The sequence below is a fragment of the Meles meles genome, chromosome 5, assembly GCF_922984935.1.
Source record: "Meles meles chromosome 5, mMelMel3.1 paternal haplotype, whole genome shotgun sequence".
Lineage (NCBI taxonomy): Eukaryota > Metazoa > Chordata > Mammalia > Carnivora > Mustelidae > Meles > Meles meles.
Window position 1 is genome coordinate 127160577 of NC_060070.1, and position 21428 is coordinate 127182004.

Sequence of the window (21428 nt, forward strand, 5' to 3'; positions counted from 1 at the left end):
AGGTCATGGTCCCAGGGTCCTGGGATTGAGCCCCACATCGGGCTCTCTGCTCAGCAGGGAGCCTGCTTCCCTTCCTCTCTCTCTGCCTGCCTCTCCGCCTACCTGTGATCTCTGTCTGTCAAAATAAATAAAATCTAAAAAAAAAAAAAAAAAAAAAAAAAAAAAAGAATCTGTCAGGGGCTAAGAATTTGTATTCCTAAAGTGTTTCCAGCTGATGCTGATGCTCTTGGTCTGGAAACCAAGTTTGGAGACCCACAGGTTTAGAACATTACAAATTTCATCAAGAATAAGAAAACACATGTGTTGTTCCAGAGTCCAATTCAGGCTGAAAGAGCTGGAATTGCTGTTTCACCTTTTAGCTGACTACTTGTGGGAAGAGGCTTTGTTAGAGGCATAATTTAGCCTCCAGCTAAGACATGGGATATCTGTGAATACAATGGGAGTCATGAGGATGGAGAGAGAATGGCATGGAGACAGTCAGATTATTAGTTTGGAAAAGAGTATACAGTTATTTCTCACTGTTACTTGTGTTATTAGTAGTGTGACAGTATTAATCATTAACTGCCTATTTTATTTAACAGCAAAAGAATTTGTCTGAATAATACGGGTCAGCGAAGGTGTTAATTTCCTCATTCATTTTTTGTGAGATATGGGTTTAATCCTGGCTTTGAAATAGCAAGCAGGGACTGCTAGGAGGATTGATCTTTGGTCCCTATCTTTATGTGACTGTCTCTTGGCAGCAAGCTGGGCTCTTTGCCTCTGAATAGAGTCTGTCTGACAACTCCTTCCCTCAACCTGGGCTAACCTCAGCTCAGATAGCTGACTCTGTCTGAATCAGATTTCATAGACAGCCTGGACTTTTTCCCACCTGTTTGTCCATTTCTTTAAAGACACCTATATATACAACTTCTAAGTTCATGCTTCTCAAACAGATATAGTGCTCCCTGCCATGTGCTAGGGAATAATGGGAAAATACAGAATCAGCATGGCATTTACTGGAGTGGTAATTCTATTGGAGAATTTTGATGGAATTAGGATGATGTCTGTGCCCTGTGCCCTACTACCATCCCACTGACCTCTGCTTCAGGGTGGTAGACATTTTCTTTGTGCCTGCTTCCCCACTGCCCCAGGCTCACTACATATCTGAACTCCTCTACCATAGGCTTTCATCAAACAAGTTCTTCCTCACCAAGCAGGTAGACATCTAGGAAATGCCAAAGGAGTTAATGCCTGTGGGAGCAACTCTTAATCAACGATGGCAGGAATCAGTGCATATATTCTCAAGCTTCCAGTCCTTCAAAGGGATGATTCTCTGAGGTGCACTCTGTGTAGTTTCTCAAAGCATCATAATGAAATTCAACTCCATTTGCCCACAGTAGCAATCAGCTCAACAATAGTCTCTTCACGGCTTCTTTTCTTTCCCTCTTCTCTCTCACTTGCATGGGGAAAATTCAAAACTAGGGCACACAATACTCAATATTACTCAAATGCAAAATAAGTAGATTGTAAAATTTACACAAAATTGTAAGATACACAATAGCACTTAAAGAATTGAGGATGGAGCTGTACTTAGGTACTAGGCATTTGCTTTCCTGTCCATGGGGGGGCGGGGTGCAGAATAGAGGACAGTAACTCTAAAATCTACCGAACATTATTTATTTGCTGCTGCTTTTCTTACTGCACATTCACACCTCAAACTCCTGCACTTTAGCTTTAGACCCCACTTCTCCACTGAAACTCCTAATTCATTAACTTCTGATCAGCCAAACCCAGTAGACAGTTTTGATTTATTTTCTTAGACTTCTGTACTGCTTTTGATAGTGATGTCTGCTGTTTCTTTCTTGAAATTTGTCTCTCCCTTGTTCTGTTGGATATAAAGTTTGTGGTCTCTCTCTACATCTTTGACCATTCTTTATTTTCTTGCCTAAATCCTCTGATGTGTAGCTTTTCTGCTTGCTTTATCTTATGAATGTTGCTTTTTTTCCATGTTGCACTTACTTGTGCTATTTATTTTCAATTGACTTATTTTAGAATAAAAATTAAAAGGCAAACTATTTAAAAATAAATTTTCTTTTGTATCAGAATAGAAATAGGATTGGAACATGTAGAAAATTCAGCCCCCAACATGTTGTAGTACATGTTGTAGTACCTCTTGTAGCACTCCAAGTGCAAAGTAAGTGACTAAATGTAAAATGATATGATTTGTCATTTTTGAACCATGTATAAACAGTGACATGCTTGATACCTAGTAATCATAATAGGTGATTATTTGTATATAAGTATAGGTATAGTCTGTGTAATAGATTATAGTATAGAATATTTAATTCTCAGACTAATAATGGGAAAAATATTTGATGCTCAGAAAATGATATTTAGTTGTCTTAATAAAATTATAATATGGTTCTTCTGAAATATATCCAATATTATAAGCAAATGACTCTTCAATAATGTTTTTATATGAGAAATTTGAAAAATATATTTGAGCATAATAATGTTAAGCAGGCTATCATTTTCAGGGCAGAAATGCCTAGAGTATCAAAATACAGTTTTGCCTAGGGTATCAAAACATTTTTTTGTTTTGTTTTTAAGATTTTAACTATTCACTTTTGAGAGAGAGAGGGCACAGAATGAGGGGGAGAAGTAGATTCCTGCTGAGCAGGGAGCCCAACACGGGGCTTGACCAGAACTCTGAGATCATGGCCTGAGCTGAAGGTAGATGCTTAACTGACTGAGCCACCCAGGTGCCCCAAAATATAGGTGTTTTAAAGATAAGAGGAATTTATATACAAAAATCCTAACCTGGAGGTGAAAAAAAAATTGTCACAGTGACATGATTTTTACACTTGTTTTCAAAATGCATAGATTGAGAGGTTATTGTTTCATCAGAATACTGATTTTATTCCAAGTATCTATTTTAATAATCATTTAAATTCCTCCCACCCCCAGAAGGAGTCAGAGAAGGACAGAGGAGGAGAGACAATCGTAAGCAAGCTCCATGTCTGGCACAGAGTCAAACATGGGGTTCCATCTCAGGACCCTGAGATCATGCAAGAGTCAGATGCTCAACAGACTGAGCCACACAAGTGTGGTAGTAATCATTTAAAATTTTTGTTGAAAGTAATCAGAAGTGTCTCATATTCTTTAGCAATAATTTATGTGTTATAGGAAGGGCATTCTTCATTTTTCAGAAACAAAGTCAGTAATTATTTTATATGTGTTTATTTTTCTATATTAATTGATTGCCCCCATCTCCTCTCCTCTGCTTCCCCTTCTTTTTTACTTCCCTCATCTTCCTTTTTCTCCTTTCCCTTTCTCTTCTTAACACTCTGAGTGCTCAAATTTTGTACAAGTTAACTATTTGTACTCTTCCATCTTTATAACATCGTGCTTTCCTCTTTAGCTCATGACTAAGTTCCTTGGCCAAGTGCTTTATGGAAGTGTTGGGAATAGAAATGTCACAAAAAAATGGAATGAGTTGTGAAAACAGGCAGTTCCCATCTCTCTTAACATAGGCCAATCTTTGAATGACCTCCCTGGGAGGAAAGAGCCAAGGGCATATTCTGATTTTATAGCACAAAATTCAGGATATTGGATGAAATACAGTTATGACATGATTAAAAATGAAATGGATTTCGGAAAGGCTTTAAATGTCCAAGGGCGCTAAGATAAATTTTTACTATATTCATGATTATTCCTTCTACTGTTTCTCTTTCCGGTTATTCACCATGGATCTTAGGTGAAGCCTATGGCAGGATGAATCAAAACAAGAGCAGAAATAGTGCTTTCAAAAGAGCTCAGTTAATACATTCAAAGTTATTGTCATTTTCCTCATCAAAGATGGGATTGTTGGAGTGAACATACATAAACTTTCTTTCCCACTGAGGAGACCATGTGGAAAAAGGCTTATTTTATTTTTTCTTATAAGAATAAAATTGCAATCTTTCAACAGAACATGTTGATTATGCCATCTGGCACATAATTTCTATGCTTAAATTAAGCTGAGAAATCAATTCAGTGTTGAAAGATATTATCCGTTTAACATTTTTTTGCCTACAAGCAATTCAAGAAAGTAAGACAAAAAATAAGTTGTTTTCATTTCTAAGTATGTGAATTATATAGGTCTTGAATATTTTCTTCCACATAGAGGAAAATTATAATTTATAAGTGGATAGCTATGATCTACTGGGATTTCTTGTCCTGTAGTTATGCCAAAACTATACTGTAATACAGGAACCAACCCTGGGAGATCAGGTGATTGTCAGTTGAAAATTAGCATCAGTTAATGGATGGTGTAATTAACTGAATATAAAAACCAGTCTTAAGGAGTTGCTTACATTTTGTTTAGACTTTTCTTTTTTTCACAGTTTGTGAGTTCAGATTGTTGCCAATACTAAAGGCACAAATAAATGAGTATAATACACAAACTAGGCTACACCAAGATCTACCTAATAAAATTCAGTAACTAGTAGGTGGTGGAAACTCAAAGAGTGAAAATGGTCACTTTTAACAGGGGAAAGGAGGACTCCAACAGGATCTCTTTGTCAGTTTCTTCTTTCCCATTTTTTCCCTGCATGTGAAGATGTAAATCAAAGCTCATTCACCTGAGAACTTCTTCCCATTAACCAGCATAAGCCATGAATAACCTCTGAGTGGCCGGTAGCTACTAAGACAAAGTGGAATGGGTCAATGTATGGTGGTACCAGGAAGCTCAAACATTTGGAACAAATTGGCAGCAAAAGAGAACCTTGGACTGAAGGTTTACATTCAAATGGCAGAAAAACTGGGGAGAGGTAACAACTAGAATTTCTTCTTTAATTTCTCTGAGGTATGCTTTTTAAATTTAATTTAATTTTATTTTTTTCAGTGTTCCAAAATTCATTGTTTATGCACCACACCCAGTGCTCCATGCAATACATGCCCTCCATAATACCCACAACCAGGCTCACCCAAACCCCCACACTCCTCCCCTCCGAAACACTCAGTTTGTTTCTCAGAGTCCACAGTCTCTCATGGTTTGTCTCCCCCCCTCCGATTTCCCCCAACTCACTTCTCTGAGTTATTTTTAAAAGAATTATCTTTAAAATAATGACGAGACTTTTTTAAGTTTTGCTGCTTTAGTTAAGAAAGAATGGGTGTGGGCGACTGTGTGGCTCAGTTAAGTGTCTACCTTCAGCTCAGGTCATGATTCCAGCGTCCAGGGATCAAGCCTCAAACTGGGCTCCCAGCTTGGCTGGAAGCCTGCTTCTCCCTCTCCCACTTCCCCTGCTTGTATTCCCTCTCTCACTGTCTCTCTCTCTCTCTCAAATAAATACAATCTTTAAGAAATAACAGGTACTACCTTCAGCAGCACGTATGATTTAAAAAAGTGAAGAAAAGAAAGAAAGAATAGGAAATTTACACTTATTAGGGGCAGGAAGCATCATCCAGGGTTAGCCATCTGGAGTCACACTATCCCGAGTCTTTGATGCCCACCTGCCTGTTGAGGTCTTGGCACACCTGTTGACTGCCTGGGGCACACAGGAGAGAAGAAAACTTAAGTGCTTTCATATCAAAGGAAGTGTATGAAATAACTTCAAGCACTGCAAATGGAGTTTTTATGAAGAAAGTCTAGATTCTAGCTCTAGCTCAGAGATGGATCCAGAATAGATTTGGAAAATAGATGTTATAATTTTTGCTACAAGAACTTTGCATAATAACAATAACAATAATACCTTCCATGGCACTTAGTTTTCGAAGCATATTCATGTAAAATATGAGCTGTGCTTCCCGTTAACCTGCTGTAAGCTAATATAGTAGAGAGACATAGAATTGGAGAGCAATCCAGGATTTGGAAGCTAAGGAAGTTGAAGTACTCTCTCCACCTTTGAAAAATGGCATATCGTACTCGACACATATGTTTAGGAAATGCTCTCTCACTATGTTACTAATTGAAAATCATGGTTAATTGTTTGCATTTATAAAAACAAGGGCAGCATATCTTAGAGTCTGGAAGGGAAAGTCCTCTTAGAAGCTGGTCCGTGCTTCACTGAGTCTGAGACAGGAGGAGGAGACAGGACCTGGACAGAAGCCCCTTCCAAGACTTTGCACTCTGGGGCTTTCCTGGTAAACTCTATGAGATTTTAGAACAGTCCTCCTGAGCACAACTCAGTGCATTATGGGAATTGGACACCATACTCTTGGCTCTCAAAAATGAGAAAGGCGGGGGGAGAGGTAGCAGGTGGAGAGGCAGAGAGAGAGACCAAGCAAGAAATTAGAAAAGATCAAAGTTACATTTACTAAGAAAGATGAAAAGACACTTTGGCAAAGACAAGCATGACCTACCACTCCTGCTAGAAAACTTGAGCTGATGAAACGTTTCAGAAGGATTAGTATATAAGTGCACCTGGGAAATAATTTCTCTGATACCTTAGCTTTCAGACCTTTTTAGCAGCGAATCAACAAGTTCCATTTATAGAAAGAAGAAAGCTAATTTAATGAGCAATAAAAGCGCAACTCCAGAAGGACTCACCTCATTACTTCAGAGACACACAGCCAGACCCACCTTTCTTGCACTTGCCTCGCCCTTTAACTCAAGTGTTCAGTATCATTGGAGCCACCAGGGTCTTCTCCAATTTTTCCATTTGTTCAAAAAATTAATTTAAAAAGTGAATTAGAAGACTTCTAAGTTCACACCCAATATGTTTCATCTCTTTGCCATGGTTTATAGTCCTAGCAATGCCTCCCGGCTTTCCTGACCACTTTTTCTAACCATTGCCAAATGCTACAAGATACAAAAAATGATAGAAAATGAATTGCCCACATATTCAAGGCTGGGGAAAGGCATGAGCTGAAGAAATTCTAATAAATACTGACTCTCATACAATTTGACCTCCCTACCTTTGCAATATGAAATGTGCATTTTATATACAATTTCCATGGCAATTTACAGGTGTTAAATTAGGAACAGGGGTAGAGTGCAGATAAGTGGATAACCTAATATAACAGCAATAGAGTTCAAACAAAGTTTGGTTTCTTTTTTTATATTATCATCTGGGTGTCTGCAAAATTTCATGCAAATCAATCTTAATTTACTATGTGTTTTGGCTCTTTCATAAAATATTCTGACGTGGTATTTCTACATTTTAGCTATAAAGTTCTCCATAAATAGAGCACTATTACATTTTTTAAATATGTGGAATGATTCAGTTAGTACAAGAGTCCAGAAGAAGAAATATTTATCCAGGTAGAGAAATCTAACTTTTTACCACTTTCCAAAAGCATTGGTAATGCCTATGTATCATTCAGACTTAGAGGAACATGTACGGAAGACAGTGTTATAACACGCCATCCTTAGTATTTGTCTCATATTGTTTCTACCACTAGTCTAGGTTAACTTTGGCCCAGCTCTACAGATCAATGAATCTTTTTTTTTTTTTTTTTTAGATTTTATTTATTTATTTGAAAGACAGAAATTACAAGTAGGCAGAGAGGCAGGCAGAGAGAGAGAGGGGGAAGCAGGCTCCCTGCCGAGCAGAGAGCCCGACGCGGGGCTCAATCCCAGGACCCTGGGATCATGACCTGAGCCGAAGGCAGAGGCTTTAACCCACTGAGCCACCCAGGCGCCCCCAGATCAATGAATCTTAAAACTAAGTGAGCACTTAGTATAAAACTCTTAGGTAGATTTGCTCTGAATCATAAGATTTTGTTGGTAGCCCAATCCTGCATTTCACTGAACCTGGGGTTGGCTCTGTCTTGAAATTTACTCCTTTACATTCATTTTGGAGGTTAGGTAAAGAGAGGCAATTGAATGATAAACAAACCTTCCCTGGCAATCATAGTTTCAGTGGTTGGAAGAAAATTAAGGATTAAGCTGGGGAGGTTATTCTCAGATGATGGTTGATTAGGCCAGTCACGTAAGAATCAAACTAGGAAAGCACTGCAAAGTCTGACATTTGGTGTTACTTAGGGAAAGCTTGAAAACTTAGAAGACTCTTCAATTTGGAAGGATTGGAGGTGGTGGCACAGAGATTCCTTAGAAGGCCTCCTCCAAGAAGTTTTATAAGTATGTGTGTGTGTATGCCCTTGTTTTTACAGGAGAATCACATCCTTCAGACCACCCGTCTGTCCAATGTACACAGAGCATGTCATGGGTCCTGTCTCCCAAAAGTGAGTTGAATGTTATTGGGGGTTTTACTATTGTATTGACTTGTGACTAAGAGAGATCAGTGTTGCATTATTTGGATTTAGTATGCTCAAACTCATTTCTTTTCCACATTCCAGGAGGATTTCTTCCTTGAAAAAAAAGGGGGGGGATAGGAAAGCAAGTTCCAGTGTTTTTATTCAAACATAATCCCTAATATCCTTTATGGGAGCTCCCCAAAAGGACAGTTGTTTTTAAAAGGAAAGTATCAGTTAAGACATACCATGTCACTAAAGGGACCCTTAAAAAGTCATTTGGCCTCCTAGCAGGACCACACTCAAAGCAGAGATCACAATCTATCCCTTTCTTTAAATCTCCAAAGTATTTTCAAAACGGTTAATAATAATAAACGAGATAAGGGAATCCAGGTGGCATGGCAATGCGGGCACCAACAGCAGTTCCTCTATATGTTAGGTGTCAGCCAATTTGCAGAACAAAGCTGACCACATTTTATAAGTAGATTTTAAGAAGTGAAGTATTATGTACCTTTCAGAACATGTGCTTCTATTTATTCTTTGTCAGCATGCTGGGGCACCTGTGTTAGTTTTATGCCACTGCATGCAGATTCTTCGACGAGTAGAATTCTGGTAAGTTTCAGCTGTTATTTCACCTGTGGGAGCAAAAAAATCTACCAGAACTCTGAATCTGAAGCACTAAAATTATCTGGAAATCACCACCACATTTGCAATATATTAATTCTGTTTATTAAATGCCCAATTTAAAAAATTGGTTCTTCATAAGGGCAATAATGGCAATGACTAAAGAAAGATAAGCAGTCATATCTGTAAGATTAATATAGTGCTGGTTGTGGTTATTGTGAGAAGACAAAATAATAACTGGATGTCTTCATGATTTATGTTATTTATAGATCTATAATGGTCGTTATTTTTATCCACCAGGTACTGTGCTAAGGACTGCACATGCATTACCCAGCTGAATACTTCTACTAACCTTATGAGAGAGATAACAGCATCCCTATTATCTAGACAAAGAAGGAGAAACTTTAAAAGGTAAAGTAACTGGCAAAATGTTGGCCAGGCAATAAGTCAGATAATGTACTCAAACTCAAGCCGTCTGAATTCAGAGCCTCAAGTTGAATTGTTTCACCATAGTCTCACAAAGGATGGGAGCCAGAACACTGGATATGAAATACTTTCATTTTTAAAAATTATTTTATTTATTTATTTGACAGAGAGAGAGAGTACAAGCAGAGGGAGCAGCAGGCAGAGATAGACGCCGACTCCCTGCTGAGCAGGGAGCCTGACGCAAGGCTCCATCCTGGGACCCTGGGATCATGACCTGAGCCAAAGGCAGATGCTTAGTTGACTGAGCCACCCAACCATCCCATGAAATACTTTCAGATAGTACATGGAGCAGACTTACAGAACTATCAGAAAAGGTTTATTTATTTTTGATATGTATCAGAGAAAAAAATGTAAGTAGCCAATCCATCTACTCTCCCCACCTCTACCATTGTTACTGTCCCTGTGGCCCCTTCAGTGCAGAAAACTTCTAAGTGAATTTCTACTCTAAGGTCAGTTCTTAACACAGAAAGCCGAATAATAATTATGAGTGAATGGGATGTCTGGGTGGCTCAGTGGGTTAAAGCCTCTGCCTTCATTCAGCTCAAGTTATGTTCCCAGAGTCCTGGGATGGAGCCCCACATTGGGCTCTCTGCTCAGCAGAGAGCCTGCTTCCTCCTTTCTCTCTGCCTGCTTCTCTGCCTACTTGTGATCTCTGTCTGTCAAATAAATAAATAAAATCTTTAAAAAATAATAATAATTATGAGTGAAAAACCCTTTGTGACATTCCCCTGCTAAAAACTCCCCAGTGATTTCTCATAATATTCAACAGAAAATCCAAAATTTTCCCCGGGACCTATGAGGTCCTATCTGGTTCTTACTTGACTCTGAAGTCTCAACTCCAGGCCTCTCTGTCTTCCTTTCTTTGTTTCATCCACATCAGCCTTTTGCTACTCCTTGAGTATAGTAGGCTCATTCGCACACTGGGGCATTTACGCTTCTGTTTTCTATTGCGGAGGCCTTCCAGGCTGGGCTTGCAGTCAAGTTTCCACCCAAATATCACTTCTTTAAAGGATTGCTTACCCTCCTCCCTTTTCTTGTCTTCTCTTCACTTTCCTTTAGTTTTCTTCATAGCACTTAGCTGACACTGTATTTGTAGATTGCCCTATATTGATTGATTTATTGATTGACTGACTTATCTTCTTCATTAGAATGTAATCCCCATGTGAAGGTCTTTGACTTAGGTACAGCTATACCTTTGGCTCCCCCAAATGTGTTACAAAGCACATGCTCTAAACACACTTGTTAAGTTAATTCGTGAATCAAACTGATGATTTCATAGCTACGATTGCTTAAAATGAAGATAAAGTTTGGTTTGTAAAGAAAAATATTAAGGAAATTTAAAGAGTGCTATTAAGAAATGATAGTACAGAGGGCCTGGGTGGCTCTGTCTGTTAAGTGTCTGACTCTAGGATCTCAGCTCAGGTCATGATACCAGGGTCCTGAGTTCAAGTGCTGAGTTGGGCTCCACATGGGCTCCACACTAGGTGTGGAGCCTACTTAAAAAAAATTTTAAAAAAGAGAAGTGATAGTATGATGGAGATGAGAAAAATCATGAGAATAAAAATTAGAATACTGAAGTTTAGATAACATTGTTTGTTTTATTCCATGTAATTAGTTAAAAGTGAGATTATTGCATTTTCTATAAACTCTAAGTAATAAATAAGATTCATACATAAAATAAGCCCATCAGTTAAAATATGTACCTGCCTGTGTAGACTAGTAAATCTCTGTAGAAGGTTAGGATTGCATCCAGAATTTGAGTAACTAACATTATGAAATAAATTGAGAAATTTTGTTATACCTCCTTCTGAATTCCCTAGGACAAATGACATAATCTGATCTGCAGATAAACAAATTTCTATCTGATTTAGAGATAGCAGTAGCTGTTAGTAATATCCTTTTGCTTTAATTTCACTGTGTATGAATGCCACACAACATCTATATATTATCAGCTTCTATAAATTAGGTAAATTGTGTTGAATAAATGACTGGATGAAACCAGTAAGAAACAAATGTGATAAGAGAGAAAATATCGATTATTTTACTGTTGAACCAACCAAGAAAATTATTCTGAACCAAGATTAGAGCACAAAGAGAGAATTTTTCATTCATATAACTGTTTCTACAAAGGTGGCACGTAGAGGAAAAACACACAAATTACAGTTTACTTTTCAATGCTGACATTACACTAAGATTTTATAATTGCACATATAAAGAAAATATAATGCTAAAAATTATCTGACTCTTTTGAGAATTTTGAGATCATTGGTGAATATAGAGTTTGTTATAAATTGTAGAAGTTGTAAAGGGTTTGAAGCCTCCTGTCTTGGTGGGTGTTTCAAACCAATATGGTCTGTTGCCATCACTCACTGTTCCTTCACTGCTCAATTTCATCATAACCACAGCACACTCTTGCCTCTCTCAGTCATGATTCTAATTGCCTTTCATCATTTCTGTAGTGAACATGTACCATTAAAAATACCAATAATTAAATCTCTCACCAGAAGAAATGAAAATAACTGGAAGGTTTAAGAATTTTAAATGGAGAGAAAAAACAGGGTGTGTAAAGTAACCTAAGAATGGCAGCTGCTAACTGATTACTTGACTCATTCCCAGCATTGGGTTTCTTCTTTGGGGAGTGTGTTGAAACATTGTTTGGAGGGTTTTGGCAAGATCTATTGGAAATGAGAGATGTTTCTATAATGTTTATTTTATTCAAAAGTGGCTAAAGGAAGAAAAATCTTTGAATGAGTGTACCCTGCTCTAGAATTCTGATTTGGCAGTGAGGCACAAAAGACTGAGAGGGCTGCTGGCAGTGCTCCTAAATGACTGCTTTGGCAGATGCTAATAACTGCGGTAACTAAAAGTCTTGACCCCCTCTCAAGGGTTCTTAGATACATTTTTTCCTCTCATCATTATTCAAAATAGTTGAACATAGGTGGCCTTCATTCATTCAAGAATATTTAGTGCATATCTACTATATCCTGGGTACTCTTCTAAGTGCTAGAGACACGCAGAAATGAAATGACAAAAATCCTTGCATCTACAGGGCTTACATTCTAGTGGGGAAGATTAATAATGAAAACATTAAGAAATTTATGGTATGTTAGATGCAACAAATACTATGGAGAAATAAAGAGGGAATAGTGAGTTTGAGCTAGAGCTTAATGCTTATGGAATGTTCTCCAGGATAGATTGTATAATAGGTCACAAAATAAGTCTTAGTAAATTTAAGAAAGTCATATCAAATATCTTTTCTGACCATAATGGTATGAAACTAGGAATCAATACAAGAAGAAAACTAGAAAACTCACTAATACATGGAGACTTAATATGTTACTGAACAACCTATGAGTCAAAGAAAATATTGAAAAGGAAATAAAAAAAAACCTTGAGACAAATGAAAATGTTAACATAACATATTAAAACTTATAGTCTGTAGCAAAAACAGTTCTAAAAACAATGTGATAATGATAAATACCTACATTAGGAAAAAAAGAAAGAGCTCAAATAAACCACCTGAATTTACACTTCAAGGAACTAGAAAAAGAAGAACAAAGTAAGCCAAAGTTAGTAGAAGGAAGGAAATAACAAAGATCAGAGCAGAAATAAACAAAACAGAGACCAAAAGGACAGTAGAAGAGATCAATGAAATCAAGTTGTTTTTGAAAAGAAAAAAAGAAAACAGACAAACCTTTAGCTAGACTTATCAAGAAAAAAAGAGAACTCAAATAAATAAAATTGTAAATAAAAAAGGAAACATTATAACTGATACCACATAAGTACAAAGGAACATAAGAGACTACCATGAACAATTATAGACCAAAAAATTGGGCAACCTGAAATAAATAGGTAAATATCTACAAACATACAATCAAACAGAACTGAATCACAAAGAAATAGAAAATCTGAACAGAGCAATTACCAGAAAGGAGAATGAATCAGTAACAAAAAGAATTTTCAACAAATTAAAGTCCAGGACCAGTTGGCTTCACTGGTGAATTCTACCAAGCATTTAAAGAAGAATTATCAATATTTCTCAAACTCTTCCAAAAAGTAGAAGATGGAGAAACACTTTCAAACTCATCTTATGAGGGCAACAACACCTTGCTGTCAAACTAAGGACACTACAAAAAAAAGAAAATTGCAGGTCAATATCTTTTACAAATATATTGCAAAAATCATCAACAAAACATTGACAAGCTGAATTCAACAACACATTAGAAAGATCATACATTATCATCAAGTGAGATTTATTTCATGGATGAAAGAATGGCTGAACATCACCAAATCAATGATATACCACTCTAACAAAATGAAGGAAAAAAATTATATGATCACCTCAATAGATGTAGAAAAAGCATTTGACAAAATTCAACATCAATTCACAATAAAAATTCTCAACAAACTTTGATTCGACATAAGATTAGAGGTCCAAGCCAAAGCGATTGGGTAAGAAAAGGAAATAAATGGCGTCCAAATTAGAAAGAATAAAGTAGGACTGTTTATTTGTAGATGAAGTGGCATTATAAACAAACAACTCTAAAGACTCCACCAAAAAATTGTTAGAACAATAAATAAGTTGAAGGATATAACATTTCTATCACTAACAATGAACTATCAGAAAGAGAAATCAAGAAAATATTTCTATTTATAATTGCATCCAAAAGAATAAAATACCAGGAATCAATTTAACCAACAAGGTGAAAATCTGTCCACTAAAAACTGTAGGACATTAATGAAATAAATTGAAGAAGACACAAATAAATGGATTCTGTGCTTATAGGTTAGAAGAATCAATATTGTTAAAATGTCCATACTACGCAAAGCAAATTACAGATTTGATGCAGTCCCTATCAAAATTCCAATGGCATTTTTCATAGAAATAGAACAATCCTAAGCTTTGCATGGAACTACAAAAGACCCCCAAATAGCCAAAGCAATCTTGAGAAAGAAGAACAAAGCTGGAGGCATCACACTTCCTGATTTCAAACTGTATCATGAAGCTGTAGGAATCAAAGCAGTATAGTATTGACATAAACACAGACACACAGATCAGTGGAACAGGATAAAGAATCCAGAAATAAATCTATGCATGTATCGTCAGTTAATTTATAACAAAGGAGCCAAGAATATAAGCAGGAAAAGCATAGTCTTTTCAATAAATTGTGCAGGCAAACCTGGACAGCTGTGTACAAAAGAATGAGACTGGGACCCTTATCCTACACCATACACAAAAGTCAACTCAAAATAGATTAAAGATTTGAACAAAAGACCTGAAACCATAAAACTTCTAGAAGAAAACTTAGAAACATAGAAGGTAAATTCTTTAACATTAGTCTTGGTAATGATTTTTTGGATTTGATGCCAAAGGTAAAGGGAACAAAAGCAAAAATAGACAAGTGAACTACATCAAACAAAAACTTTCCATATAGGAGGGGTGCCTGTCTGGCTCAGTCTGTAGAGTGTACAACTCTTTTTTTTTTTTAAGATTTTATTTATTTATTTGACAGACAGAGATCACAAGTAGGCAGAGTGGCAGGCATAGAGAGAGAGGAGGAAGCAGGCTCCCTGCTGAGCAGAGAGCCCAATGCGGGATGCAGGACTCTATCCTAGGACCCCGGGATCATGACCTGAGCTGAAGGCAGATGCTTTAACCCACTGAGCCACCCAGGTGCCCCAAAGAGTGTGCAACTCTTGATCTTGGGTTGCAGTTTGAGTCCCACACGGGGGGCAGAGATTACATTAAAAATAAAACATATAATAAAATCTTAAAAAACAAAAACAAAAACCAAGGCTCTGTACAGGAAAGGAAACCATCAACAAAATGGAAAGGCAACCTATAGAATGTGAGAAAATATTTACTAATCATATATCTGACAAAGGGTTAATATCCAAAATGTTAGCAAAAACAAAAACAATCTGAATAAAACATGGGCAGATAAACTGAATAGATATTTTTTCTTTCTTTCTTTCTTTTTTTTTAGATTTGTCTATTTAGTTTAGAGAGAAAGTGAGCGTGTGCATGTGCAAGTGACTGGACAGTGGGGCAGATGGAGATGGAGAAAAAGCATCCTCAAGCGGAGTCCCTGTTGAGTGTGGAGCCCAAATTAGGGCTCAATCCCAGGACCTGGAGATTATGACCTGAGCCAAAGTCAAGAGCTGGCCATTTAACTGAATGAGCCACCCAGGTGTCCCTGAATAGATTATTTTTCTTTCTTTTCTTTTTTTCCCTTTAAAGATTTTATTTATTTATTTGTCAGAGAGAGAAAGAAAGAGCAGACAAGCAGGGGGAGCAGCAGGCAGAGGGACAGAGAGACTCCCCGCTGAGTGAGGAGCCTGAGGGGGGACTCAATCCTGGGACTCTGGGATCATGACCTGAGCCAAAGACAGATGCTTAGCTGACTGAATCACCCAGGTGTCTTGCACCTGAATAGATATTTTTCTAAAGAAGACATGTAGACAGCTAAAAGGTATATGAACAGGTTGTCAACATCACTAATATTTTATAAAAATCACAAATATTTAGAGAAATGTAAATTGAATCCTCAATGAGATATGACCTCACACCTGTTGGAATGGCTCTTATTAAAAGGGCATGAGAAAAGAAGTATTGTTGCAGATGTGGAGAAAAGAGAAACTTTGAGCACTGTTGGCAGAATGTAAATTGGTGCAGACAGTATGGAAAACATGGATGTTTCTCAAAAATAGAAACAAAAACAAAAACAAAAACCCAAATCACCAAATGATCCAGTAATCCCACTTCTGGGTATGTATTAAAATACAATAAAAAATAAGATATAGAAAACAATATCTACACTCCTATGTTCATGATCATATTATTCACAACTGCCAAGATATGGAAACAGCTAAATGTTCATCAATGGATTCATAGATACAGATGTGGTGTACATATACAAGGGAATATTGTTCAGCCATGAGAAAGGAAGTAAATCTGTTATTTGATACAACATAGATGAACCTCAAGGGCATTATGTTATTTGAGATAAGCCAGACAGAGAAAGTCAAACACTGCATGGTATCACTTAGAGATAGAATCTAAAAAAAAAAAAAAGTCCAACTCATAGAAACAGAGAGAAAAAAAAATTGTTGCAAGTAGCTAGCGGGTGGGAGAAATAGGGAGTTTGGTAAAAGGTACAAACTTTCAGGTAAAAGATAAATTAAGATCTTCAGACCTAATATAAAACATAGTGACTATAGTTGACAAAACTGTATCATATAATTGAAATTTGCTAAGGGAGTAGATCTTAAATGTTTTTATGAAAAAAAGTGAGGTGATGGATGTGTTAATTAACTAAGTGGGACAAATCTTTTCACAATGTATATCAAATTACCACAATGTACACTTTATTTTTAAAAAAGTTTTATTATTCAAATTTTTATTTAAATTCTAATTAGTTAACATACAGTGCAATATTGGATTCAGGAGTATAATTCAGTGATTCATCATTTACATGCAACACCCAATGTTCAATGTGACAAGTGCCCTCCTTAATACCCATCACCCATCTAGCCCATCCCCCACCCATCTCCCTCCATCAACACTTAGTTTGTTCTCTGTCTTTAAGAGTTTCTTATGGTTTGTTTTCTTCTCTCTCTCTCTTTTCCCCCCTCCCATATGTTCATCTGTATTGTTTCTTAAATTCCACATATGAGTGAAATTATAGTTTTTGTCTTTCTCTGACTGACTTATTTTGCTTAGCATCTTTAGCTCCATACACATTCTTGCAAATGGCAAGCTTTCATTCTTTTTGGTAGCTGAGTAATATTTTATGATGTATATATACCACCAGTTGTTGGATATTTGGGCTCTTTCCATAGTTTGGCTGTTGTTGTTAATGCTGTTATGAACATCAGGTGCATGCATCCCTTAGAATCAGTGTTTTTGTATCCTTTGGGTAAATATGTAGTAGTGGAATTGTTGGGTCATAAGGTAGCTCTATTTTTAAATTTTTGAGAAAACTTCATACTGCTTTCCAGAGTGGTTGCACCAACTTGCATTCCCACCAACAGTGTAAGAGGGTTAACCTTTCTCTGCATTCTCGCCATATCTGTTGTTTCTCGAGTTGTTAATTTTAGGTCCTGGGTTTGTCTTCTCTCTCCCAAGGGGTGGTCCATTAAAACCCAGAACCTGAGCCATCAAGATTTAGCATAGACTGGCGGGCAACTTCTTGGTTCCAGTGCTGCTTCTTCCTGTGGATGTGATCTTTCTTGCATAGGCTTCTGAGGAATTCCTTTACATTCTGCCATTCTAAGCAAGTGTCAGAATAGATTTTTTTCCATCCCCCTATACTTCCTGCATTTTTATTTGTGTTCTATTAGGAGTGGTTTTTGTGAACATCTAGTATATTCCATCTCATATTACACTTTCAAATAACACACTTTAAAAATAACTAGATCTGAAAAGAAAATCTGTTAATAGCTTTGTCTTCTTTTTATTCAGTATACACTTTTTTGGTATTACATGAACCCAATAATTTCATGACAAATGGGAAAGAAAAAGCTTCAGGGCACCAGCATCAAATGAATGTTTTGTAGTAAGGAAGAATACGTGTTTTTTTTTTCTTTAATGTTAGAATGTGACAAGGGAAATAAAAGTAAGAAGAATTTAAGTGCTGCTAAAACCAAATAATTTAAAAACTAATAGGCTTCTTTCTAGGGTGAATTTAATGAAAGCATCAAAGGAAGATATTTAATTGTTTGGTTTTCCTGATGTACTGAATTAGAAAGAGTCCAGGAAAGTTTCTGGTGGAAAAAAGAAATCCTATACTTTCAAGTCAATTTTCCACTTCATGTTAGAACTCTAGTACTGTTGTAGTTTTAAAATGTATCACAAACATATGAAACTTAGCTGATGAAGAACATTCTTTTTACATTTGGGGAGACTTAATCTAGAAAAGGGAGTCAATTCACACAATTCTACCATTGTGTTTGAAGTTCTGGCAGAAATATATTAAATTCTGCCTTTGACTAGAATTCATTTGACAATTTATAGGACAGTCAAGCTAAGTTCTTAACAATTTAAAATTGTAATTCAAGAAAAGCCTATTAATCACGAGTATTTGGAAATGGAGAAATGCTTTGTTTCTCTAACATGGGTCATTTGGGTTTCTGCTTTCATTAATTCGTTTCTAAACAGAAGCTGGACTACACCTGTGAATCCTTTGTTTAACTTTGAGCAAATTCTTTTCTTTTTTTTTTTTTGTTAATTTATTTTCAGCGTAACAGTATTCATTGTTTTGGCACTACACCCAGTGCTCCATGCAGTACGTGCCCTCCCTATTACCCACCATCTGGTTCCTCAACCTCCCACCCCCACCCCTTAAAAACCCTCTGATTGTTTCTCAGAGTCCATAGTCTCTCATAGTTCATCTCCCCTTCAAGTTTCCCTCAACTCCCTTCTCCTCTCCATCTCCCCATGTCCTCCATGTTCTTTGTTATGCTCCACAAATAAGTGAGACCATATGATACTTGACTCTCTCTGCTTGACTTATTTCACTCAGCATAATCTCTTCCAGTCCCGTCCATGTTGCTACAAAAGTTGGGTATTCATCCTTTCTGATGGAGGCATAATACTCCATCGTGTATATGGACCACATCTTCCTTATCCATTCGTCCATTGAAGGGCATCTTGGTTCTTTCCACAGTTTGGCAACCATGGCCATTGCTGCTATAAACATTGGGGTACAGATGGCTCTTCTTTTCACTACATCTGTATCTTTGGGGTAAATACCCACTAGTGCAATTGCAGGGTCCTCGGGAAGCTCTATTTTTAATTTCTTAAGGAATCTCCACACTGTTCTCCGAAGTGGCTGCACCAACTTGCATTCCCACCAACAGTGTAAGAGGGTTCCCCTTTCTCCACATCCTCTTCAACACATGTTGTTTCCTGTCTTGCCAATTTTGGTCATTTTAACTGGTGTAAGGTGGTATCTCAATGTGGCTTTAATTTGAATCTCCCTGAGGGCTAGTGAAGACGAACATTTTTTCATGTGTCTGATAGTCATTTGTATGTCTTCACTGGAGAAGTGTCTGTTCATATCTTCTGCCCATTTTTTGATATGATTATCTGTTTTGTGTTTGTTGAGTTTGAGTTCTTTATAGATCCTGGATATCAACCTTTTGTCTGTACTGTCATTTGCAAATATCTTCTCCCATTCCGTGGGTTGCCTTTTTGTTTTGTTGACTGTTTCCTTTGCTGTGCAGAAGCTTTTGATCTTGATGAAGTCCCAAAAGTTCATTTTCGCTTTTGTTTCCTTTGCCTTTGGAGACATATCTTGAAAGAAGTTGCTGTGGCTGATATCAAAGAGGTTACTGCCTATGTTCTCCTCTAGGATTCTGATAGAATCCTGTCTCACGTTGAGGTCTTTTATCCATTTCGAGTTTATCTTTGTGTATGGTGTAAGAGAATGGTCGTGTTTCATTCTTCTACATATAGCTGTCCAATTTTCCCAGCACCATTTATTGAAGAGACTGTCTTTTTTCCATTGTATATTTTTTCCTGTTTTGTCGAAGATTATTTGACCATAGAGTTGAGAGTCCATATCTGTACTCTCTACTCTGTTCCACTGTCTATGTGTCTGTTTTTATGCCAGTACCATGCTGTCTTGGTGATCATAGCTTTGTAGGAAAGCTTGAAATCGGGTAAGGTGATGCTGCCAGTTTTGTTTTTGTTTTTCAACATTTCCTTAGCAATTCGGGGTCTCTAATGATTCCATACAAATTTTAGGATTATTTGTTCCAGCTCTTTGAAAAATACTGGTGGAATTTTGATCGGAATGGCATTAAAAGTATAGATTGCTCGAGGCAGTATAGACATTTTAACAGTGTTATTCTTCCAATCCAAGAGCATGGAACGGTCTTCTGTCTTTTTGTGTCTTCTTCAATTTCTTTCATGAGTGTTCTGTAGTTCCTCAAGTACAGGTCCTTTACCTCTTTGGTTAGATTTATTCTCAGATATCTTATAATTCTTGGTGCTATAGTAAATGGAATCGATTCTCTAATTTCCCTTTCTCTATTTTCATTATTAATGTATAAGAAAGCCACTGATTTCTGTACATTGACTTTGTATCCTGCCATATTACTGAATTGCTGTATGAGTTCTAGTAGTTTGGGGGTGGAGTCTTTCGGGTTTTCCATATAAAGAATCATGTCATCTGTGAAAACAGAGACTTTGACTTCTTCCTTGCCAATTTGGATACCTTTTATTTCTCTTTGTTGTCTGATTGCCGTTGCTAGGACTTGTAATACTATGTTGAACAAGAGTGGTGAGAGTGGGCATCCTTGTCGTGTTCCTGATCTCAACGGGAAGGCTACAAGCTTTTTCCCATTGAGGATGATATTTGCTGTGGGTCTTTCACAGATAGATTTTATGAAGTTCAGGAATGTTCCCTCTATCCCTATACTTTGAAGCGTTTTCATCAGGAACGGATGCTGGATTTTGTCAAATGCTTTTTCTGCGTCAATTGAGAGGACCATGTGGTTCTTCTCTCTTCTCTTATTCATTTGTTCTATCACATTGATTGATTTGCTAATGTTGAACCCACCTTGTAACTCAGGGATTAATCCCAACTGGTCGTGGTGGATAATCTTTTAAATGTGCTGCTGGATCCTGTTTGCTAGGATCTTGTTGAGAATCTTAGCATCCATATTCATCAATGATATTGGTCTGAAATTCTTGTTTTTGGTAGGGTCTTTGCCTGGTTTGGGGATCAGGGTCATGCTGGCTTCATAAAAAGAGTCTGGAAGTTTTCCTTCTGCTTCAATTTTTTGGAACAGCTTCAGGAGAATTGGTGTTATTTCTTCTTTGAAAGTTTGGTAGAATTCCCCAGGGAATCCGTCAGGTCCTGGGCTCTTGTTTTTTGGGAAGTTTTTGATCACTGCTTCAATCTCATTACTAGATATCGGTCTAGTCAGGTTGTCAGTTTCTTTCTGGTGCAATTTTGGGAGTTTATAGTTTTCCAGGAATGCATCCATTTCATCTAGGTTGCTTAGCTTATTGGCATATAACTGTTGGTAATAATTTCTGATGATTGTTTCTATTTCCTTGGTGTTAGTTGTGATCTCTCCCTTTTCATTCATAATTTTATTAATTTGGGCTTTCTCTCTTTTCTTTTGGATTAGTGTGGCCAATGGTTTATCCA